This window comes from Sinocyclocheilus grahami, unplaced genomic scaffold, assembly GCF_001515645.1.
Source record: "Sinocyclocheilus grahami isolate Dianchi unplaced genomic scaffold, SAMN03320097.WGS_v1.1 scaffold912.1, whole genome shotgun sequence".
Lineage (NCBI taxonomy): Eukaryota > Metazoa > Chordata > Actinopteri > Cypriniformes > Cyprinidae > Sinocyclocheilus > Sinocyclocheilus grahami.
The window spans coordinates 119605-127681 of NW_015506091.1; the positions used below are offsets into that span (position 1 = coordinate 119605).

General features: G+C 39.0%; 1 protein-coding gene across 10 annotated transcripts in view; it reads right to left on the minus strand.

Moving 5' to 3' along the window:
* The window catches only part of LOC107564123 (receptor-type tyrosine-protein phosphatase delta-like), a 286174-nt gene that overhangs the window by 89314 nt on the left and 188783 nt on the right, over positions 1-8077 (minus strand). The gene's annotated exons all lie outside the window — the stretch shown is intronic.

Here is an 8077-nt window from a genome sequence, read left to right on the forward strand (position 1 = left end):
AATATGTCAGCAAAATCAAACAAGAATATTGAACCTGACTTTATCCAGTGTTCAGAAAAGTTTATGCAAATTGGTGCATATAAGCATAATTTGCATATTTAAATGTACAATTTCAGAAAACGTCTTAATGTACTGTGATTAAATCAACTGGGGAAGTATGCTGAAATCTATTAGTTACAATTGTTTTACCCTGTTCATTTGTGGTGTTTTGCCTTAATAAGCTTTTGTCTTGGCAATCAATAAGTGCAGAGCACTACGTTAAACACACACACACACACACTCAAACGAGCTTACTCGCTAAACACATCTCTTTAACAATCAGAAGATGTCTTTTATTGTTTGTGATCAGATTCAATTCAAGTGAAGCACACTCATTTAAAAGCACAGTCTGCAGAAGCATGTCTTCACAGAGCGTTCAGCAGTGAAACCTCTCCATTACTTTGGTACAAACACAGGCGACGCAGGCCGGACTTCTGCTCACGCTCGGAAGTCAGAGTTGGCTCGCTCTCGTCGCCCGCTGACCGCTGTCACACGCACGGCCACGCTTGCTATTTCCGTTCACGATAGCATCGCTGGCTCGGGCCAGGCCTTTATGAGCTCATTCCGACTACAAACGCACGCATTCAGCAACGCGAGATGCCAGTCTGTGTATATATTTGTGTGATTAATTAATAGTTCAGATATCAGCTGCTCCCGTCTCGTGTTCGGCGCCGCTTTCATCCGCAGCTTTTGTTGGGAGAGCGAGACAGACGGAGAGACAGACACATCCATTATGTGTGTTTTGTATCTGCTCTCGATGAGCCGGTTCTTTGTTGAATGTGAATTTCCATCACACTCGCACGCGGAGCACACGCTCTCTCTAGAAATCTGACAGATAAGTAATACCGCATGTCGCCCACGTTGGCAGGCGATTTGTAAATAAACGAGAAAATGGCCGTGTTTTTTTCTCCTCTTGTTACTCATCTGTCTGACATTGATCCAGAGAGAGAGACGGACTCGACTGAAAATCACATCAATTCATTCACACGCCGAAGCACGAGGGAAAGTCTTTAGTGAACGTCTCTTATGAAGCTCGGGGTCATTCTTCACGCCATTCTGCCGCTTGTGTTCCTCATTAACATTTATGCAAATAATCAATATCAGCTGCAGGCTTTGAGTGTGTTCATACTGAGACGGGGGTAAACATTACAGCAAATACACACATTTTAATAATAGACTATCATTTGTTATGCATTGTAGCTTTTATTTCCTTTTTTTCCCTCCATGCTAAGGTTGATATTTCTACAACTGAACACATGCAAAATTAAATGCATTACATTTTAAGCTGTTAAACTGTCCATCCAGGCATCTGTGCATCTGTCATCTGATTCAAACGAATCAGAACAATGATTCTGGTGTTGCTCTGACCTCAGAACGAAACACTTACACATATATTAAACATCTGTAATAACCACAAACAGTCCAGAATAAGCTTGAAACGACGCAATGCCGTCTATTAAAATGTCTTTAACAGAAATGTTTCACATGGAAGACATTAGAAACACACTGACTACTGGAACACAAATCACACACACACACACACACACAGCCACAGTGAGAAAACATCTGACAATATCTGTGTAAAAGGGAACAGCGTCCAGAGGTCAGAGGTCACCGTATGGCCACCAGCGTCTGACTGACCGATTAACAGTGACTGAGAGACGCATAAACCATTTCTCATCGAATGATCTGAGCTCTGATCTACATTCATTTTCCTGCTCTATCCTTGTGAAAAAATACACTTGAGCATGAACTAATGAACTTTAAAAGAACACACTTAAGTGTGAACTGAATGTAATATTTTAAGACACTTAATCAGATTTTAATTGCAATTAAATTAAAATGCATTATAGTTTAACTTATATGAAAAGCAATTAGCTGAACTTTAGAGTGTTTTTAACCCTCTTAAGTAGGACTTGAGCACATCTTTGTGTAATTTCATAGTTCTATTGACTCTGAAATGTGGTTAAAGTACTGCTGAATGTACTGTCGAGTATTTATGATAAACTCAAATATATTTTAATGTCGTTTCTGTTGAAACGTGTGTGTCATGTATTTAAATATATTAGTATTGATGATGCTGCGATTCAGTTTATCTAAAATATATTAACTTTAAATGTGATATTGAATAACACACTACTGTTAAAATGATCATTAAGTTATTTTCATGTGCTTTAGTATGTTAGTCAGCACATCAAAATAAGTGTTCTTCTTTAAAACACCACAAAATATTATTAAAACATAATGCTTTAAAATGAACTTTAAAGTAAAACTTTTAATTTAAAAGTTTTAAAACTTTTTAAAACTTTAAAATTTAAAACTTTTCACTTTAAAAGTGTACTTAAGTGTGTTTAGAAACAGCCATGAAAGTGTCTATATTTAAGTCACTTAAGTGGTCTTTTATTTCCTTAATAATATATTATATACTATGTAGTTTAAAAAAAAATACTTTTAAGTTTTTAAGGACACTACAAGTGCACATTTCTATTTTCACACTTTGCACACGGTATAGTCTTACTGTATTTACTGTACAGTCTTATTGTAGTTAATACTTAAATGAAACATACGTGTCAAGAAACAGTTGTGAAATAGCAACATCTGAGCAAAAAGCTAAAATACATCTCAAACTCACTCACTCACTCACTCTCACACACACACACACACACACACACTCACACTCACACACACACACACACACACACACTCACACTCACACACACACACACACACACACACTCACACTCACACACACACACACACACACACACTCACACTCACACACACACACACACACACACACTCACACTCACACACACACACACACACACACACTCACACTCACACACACACACACACACACACACTCACACTCACACACACACACACACACACACACTCACACTCACACACACACACACACACACACACTCACACACACACACACACACACACACAAAGACTCACACACACATACACACACACACACACTCTCACACACACAAAGACTCACACACACACACACACACTCACACCCACACACTCACACACACACACACACACACAAAAGACTCACTCACACACACACTTACGCGTGATCAGTGGCTGTACCAGTCGTGTCATGATATCATGTAATCCCTCGGCCGCTGTGTAGCATGACCTTTACTCGATCTCTGGCCGCGCAGTGCTTCATCAATCGTATCTCATCCCATCGGATGTGTTCAGCTCTGAAAACTCTTCTTCTGCTGCTGGTTTGAAGTAAAGCTCATGGTGTTCATGCTACGCTCAAAGGCCAGCCGTAATTAAATGCCAAGTGTCTGCTATTGTCTAAATGCTAATTATGTGTGATAGAGTCGCGGCTAAATGACATTACAGAGAACAGCGGGCGTTTGTGCAGCTGATGGGACCCATACGCGGGGACTTTAGCGGCGCTTTAGCGCACAATAACCGCTGCTGTAGAGATGGCAACGCCAGCGGCGCTAAACCTGTTAGCAGAGGAGTGCCGCGGATCAAGATCTGCTTTGAGAACTCAAAGGTCATAGTCTCTCATAGCAGAATGCAGAACAAATACTACAATGATGGTTTCTGAAATACAATTCTTGAATACTAATGGCATTTAATGAAGCTACTTTCAGATCATTAGGACTAGGTAAAAACACAGATTTTTCAGATGAATTTATTAAAAAAATATTTTAAATACATCAAAAAATAATGCATAAAGAAATAATTTTCATTTACAAACTGCAACAATTAATTAGAAATGGCAAGCCACACATGGAAAGACTGAAATTGTATTTTCTTGTAAAATGTGTATATAGTATATATATATATATATATATATATATATATACACACACAGAGTTCTAGAATGAGCAAAACGCAGTTTAGAGCATATGTAATCGCTCTGAGGACACGCCGATAGTAACGGACATGAAACAGGTTAAATGAAATAAGCATTTCTGTGTATGCATTTCAACGGGAGTTCACCACATACATCGGCGATTATCAGCATCAGAAGCACGCACTTATCGCAGTCATATCAATGAAAGTGTTGCGGAAAGAAGGGATTTTAGAGTTAAGAGTTATCGCTTAAGATCACTATCTATGGTTGATGTAATCCTGAATGAAATGCATTATGGGTAGTGTAGTTTCGGAGAAATGTGCTCATTGTGACGTATGCTCTAGCTGTGCTGTGTAGTTCAGGAAACGTGCACTGTGACCCTGATAACTTTTATCTACACCAGAGAGTAAATGGCATTCATCGGCTAACTTTGTCCATCTCATCGCACAGACATGAATTAACCAGCTATTACTCTGCCACTGGGACTGATGAAGTGGAGAAAGTAACAGCAGTTATCAAATGTTTAATTTATGATATTTGCTCAGGTGGGTGCTTGGGTATTATCTATCCGATTGCAACGTATATCCATTTTGTTAATTAAATATTACACATAGTGTGCGTCTAATTAGAGTTAAGCCGGTTGGCGTGGTAGCCCAGGCTCACATAGTCATAGGCCACTAGTGTAAAGCTGGTTAATGTCTTGTCTTTCCTTGTCTGTTCATCTTCATGTGCGTGGATGCATGTATGTCCACTGATGCAACAGTTTATCCTTATATTCAGCGGCATGCATATATTGGCTTGTATTTTATTGTGTTCCGTGTCTCCTGCTTTGTGGAGGGATATTTCATGTATGTTATATTTGCAGCAGCAGTATTTCTTACATGCTCACAGCAGCATGTTGTGGATGTATTGGCAGTAGCAAGTCTCGGTACTTGCTCTGCCGCAGCAGCAGCAGATCTATTCCGCCAAGACCAAATACATTAACATTGTCATGTACATTACCATGCCAATCCCTCCAAGAGTTGCCATGTTAAATGAAAAAAATAAAATAAAAATATATAAATATATATACAAAATATATATAGAAATATATAATACAAATATAAAATAATAATACTAATAATATATATATTATTACACACACACACACACATGTGATGCAGCGAGAGCGCTGTCAGAGACACTCATCACAGCACTGCTAACGTCGCATTTCTCTTCCGCCTCGTTCTGGAGCTCCAGCTCGATCAGCTTCACGTGTCGTGTTTGTTGTTTGTTTTTTTTCAATTAGAATACATTTTCTTACAAGCCAAATGACTGAGACGAGCATGGAATACAGAGCTTGAGGTTTGCATTTGTCAGTCAGATTGTCTTTTAACATCAGGATTATTTGTAAGCGGGAAAAAATGTTGAGCTGAAACTTTTGATTCACTAGCAGCAGAGCAGCACTACGTCTTCCCTGTCAGCGCATGAACACACTAAATTAATGAACTGGATTTTTTTTGGAAATGCTCTGTACGCAGCATGATATATTGCCTTTCACATTCTCCTTTGTCTCGGCCAGAAAAGCCTTTGTTGCAGCTTCTGTTCAGCTTTGTGCATTTGCTGAGCAAATGAGTCTCTGAGACACACACGCAAATCTCAACCCGGTTCTGTAAACAAAAGCCCAACGGCTGTCCTGGTCTCAAGCGTCCGTCTGACCCCCGCACACTCTCACGCTCATCTGGAGCCAGACGCTCGGTTTGTGTTTAGCTGCACATTTAGGCCGTTTTCTCCAAGCGGAGACTGACGTCAGAAAGACATTTGAAAGTGGAAACATTTAGTGAGCGAGACGATGAGGAGGAGAAAGATGCAGCTAATTCTGGATGTGGTATTCTCTCGTCTGCTTGATATTGTTTTTGGAGAGAAAACGTCCACAGACCGCAGACTGGTGAATAAACTGACCTCATTTAGCCTCATCTGTGTGTGTGTGTGTCTCGCAGATTCACCTCAGATCAGTGTCTCACACACAAACACACACACACAGCTGATAGACTTTCTGCAGTATGTACATAAGTATATGCACTGATTAACCCGATGACACCACACACACACACACACACACACACACACATCAGATCACACACGTGACGAACTGCATCCCACAATGCAATGCGCTCAATCTTCCATCTCCCAAGATGAATGGAGTGGCTATATCTCATTTTTGACTCATTATTAGATCTGACTGACCAAAGCTAAGGCATTTATACGAGGAAATGTACTGAAAACACAAACAACCAAACTATATGTACAAAAGTACCAGTTCACACCTGTGTTTCAATTGTATAAACGCAAGCACTAGTCATGCAGTCTGCATTTACACACATCTGTTGAGAAACAACCAATATGTGCTAAAGATGCTGTTGAAACACATCCAGTGAAGCTCCAAATGTCTGAGAACAACAGTGACAATGCTTCTGACGTCACTGATCATTCAGGGAATTATAGTTAACCTGTGTGTGTGTGTGTGTGTGAGTGTGTGAGTGTGTGTGTGTGTGTGTGTGTGTGTGTAACAAACATCTCAAATCATCTTTCCCTGAAAGAGCATCAAATAGCCCTGCAGCACTTAGCAATGGTAAAAAAAAAATGCAAATGACATTTGCATTGGGAATTAAATGCCACATGAGTGTCAAATGACAGCAGGTGAATCCAGCGGCATGATGGGAAATAAATATGTCTGGTTTGCTATCCTTGTGGGGACTCTCCATAGGCGTAATGCTTTTTCTACTGTACAGACCGTATATTCTATTGCCCTACACCAACCCTACCCCTAAACCTACCCCTCACAGGAAACTTTCTGCATTTTTTGCGTGTGTGTGAAAAAAAACTGAAACAAAAAAAATAGTTTTATGAGGTAATGTGTAATGTACGTTTTTTTTTTTGGTAATGTGTAATGTAATCTTGTTAAAATGGATTTCATAAAATTGGTATAGAAAAAAAGTATCGTTCACGAACCGGTATCAAAGTCAAGGTATTGGTACCGATATTGAAATTTTTAGAACAATACCCAGCCCTAGTGGCTTCACAAACAGAAGTGGCAAACAAGCCAAAATCCATTGTACTATGCAGACCATTTCTGTTAGACTAACTAAACTGAGGGATTCAAATTTTGAGGTCATGCTAGTGACACTTTCAGCAGAGAGTAATGAAGCAGAGAACATGTGTGTGCTAAATCACATTCAACCTTGTAGAGCTCAAATCCATCATTGGACATGATGACCATACGTCATCTAAGGTCATATAAGGGTCAGTGTAAAGAAAAAGTATCGTTCAGGAACCGGTATCAAAGTCAAGGTATCGGGATCTACATTTTTTGACTGATACCCAGCCCTAACCATTACAGACAGACACAGAGCTTGATCTGCACTTGTCCTCTGGTTTTGCAGCAGTTCACTGTGACCTTTCACCTGTGAGTTAATTAGTGAACAATAATAAACAAACACAGTTAAGAAGACTCGCAGAACTCGCTGACAGCACAGCTCTGACCTCTGACCCCAGAGTGTGTGTGTGTGTGTCACTCTTCATTTCTACTGCTGTGTGATCTCTGATTTTTTACAAATTATATTTACAAGGCAAAACAAATTACTGGATTTATTAGATTCTGAATTTGCATAATCACATTTAAATACATAACACAAGTTTCAATAGAAGTGACATTAAAGTATATTTGAGTTGAGCACAAATGCTTGTCAGTACATTCAGCAGTACTTTAACCATATTTCAAAGACAATCGAAGTAATTATGAAATTGCATATAAAAATGTACTTAAGTGGGTCACAAACACTCTAAAGCTCAACTAATTGCATTTAATATAAATTTAAACTATAATACATTTTTATTTCATTGCAATTAACATCCAATTAAGTGTCTGAAAACATTACATTCTTAAGTATATTTCTTTACAACACATTATTTCCATAAGAACTCTTTAATTTCTTTAACTAGTTTTAAAAGCATGCTATAGAGTACGTCTTTTTCACAAGGGACACAGAGATATAAATGCAGAAACATTTAGTGGAAACGGATGATATTCATTCATTCATTCCTTCATTCATCATTGCTGATGTATAAACTCAGGGCCGTTTCTAGGCAATTTGACGCCCTAGGCGAAATCCCTATTGAAGACACTGATTAGCATGCTCAGGTGTGTTTGATTAGGGTTAG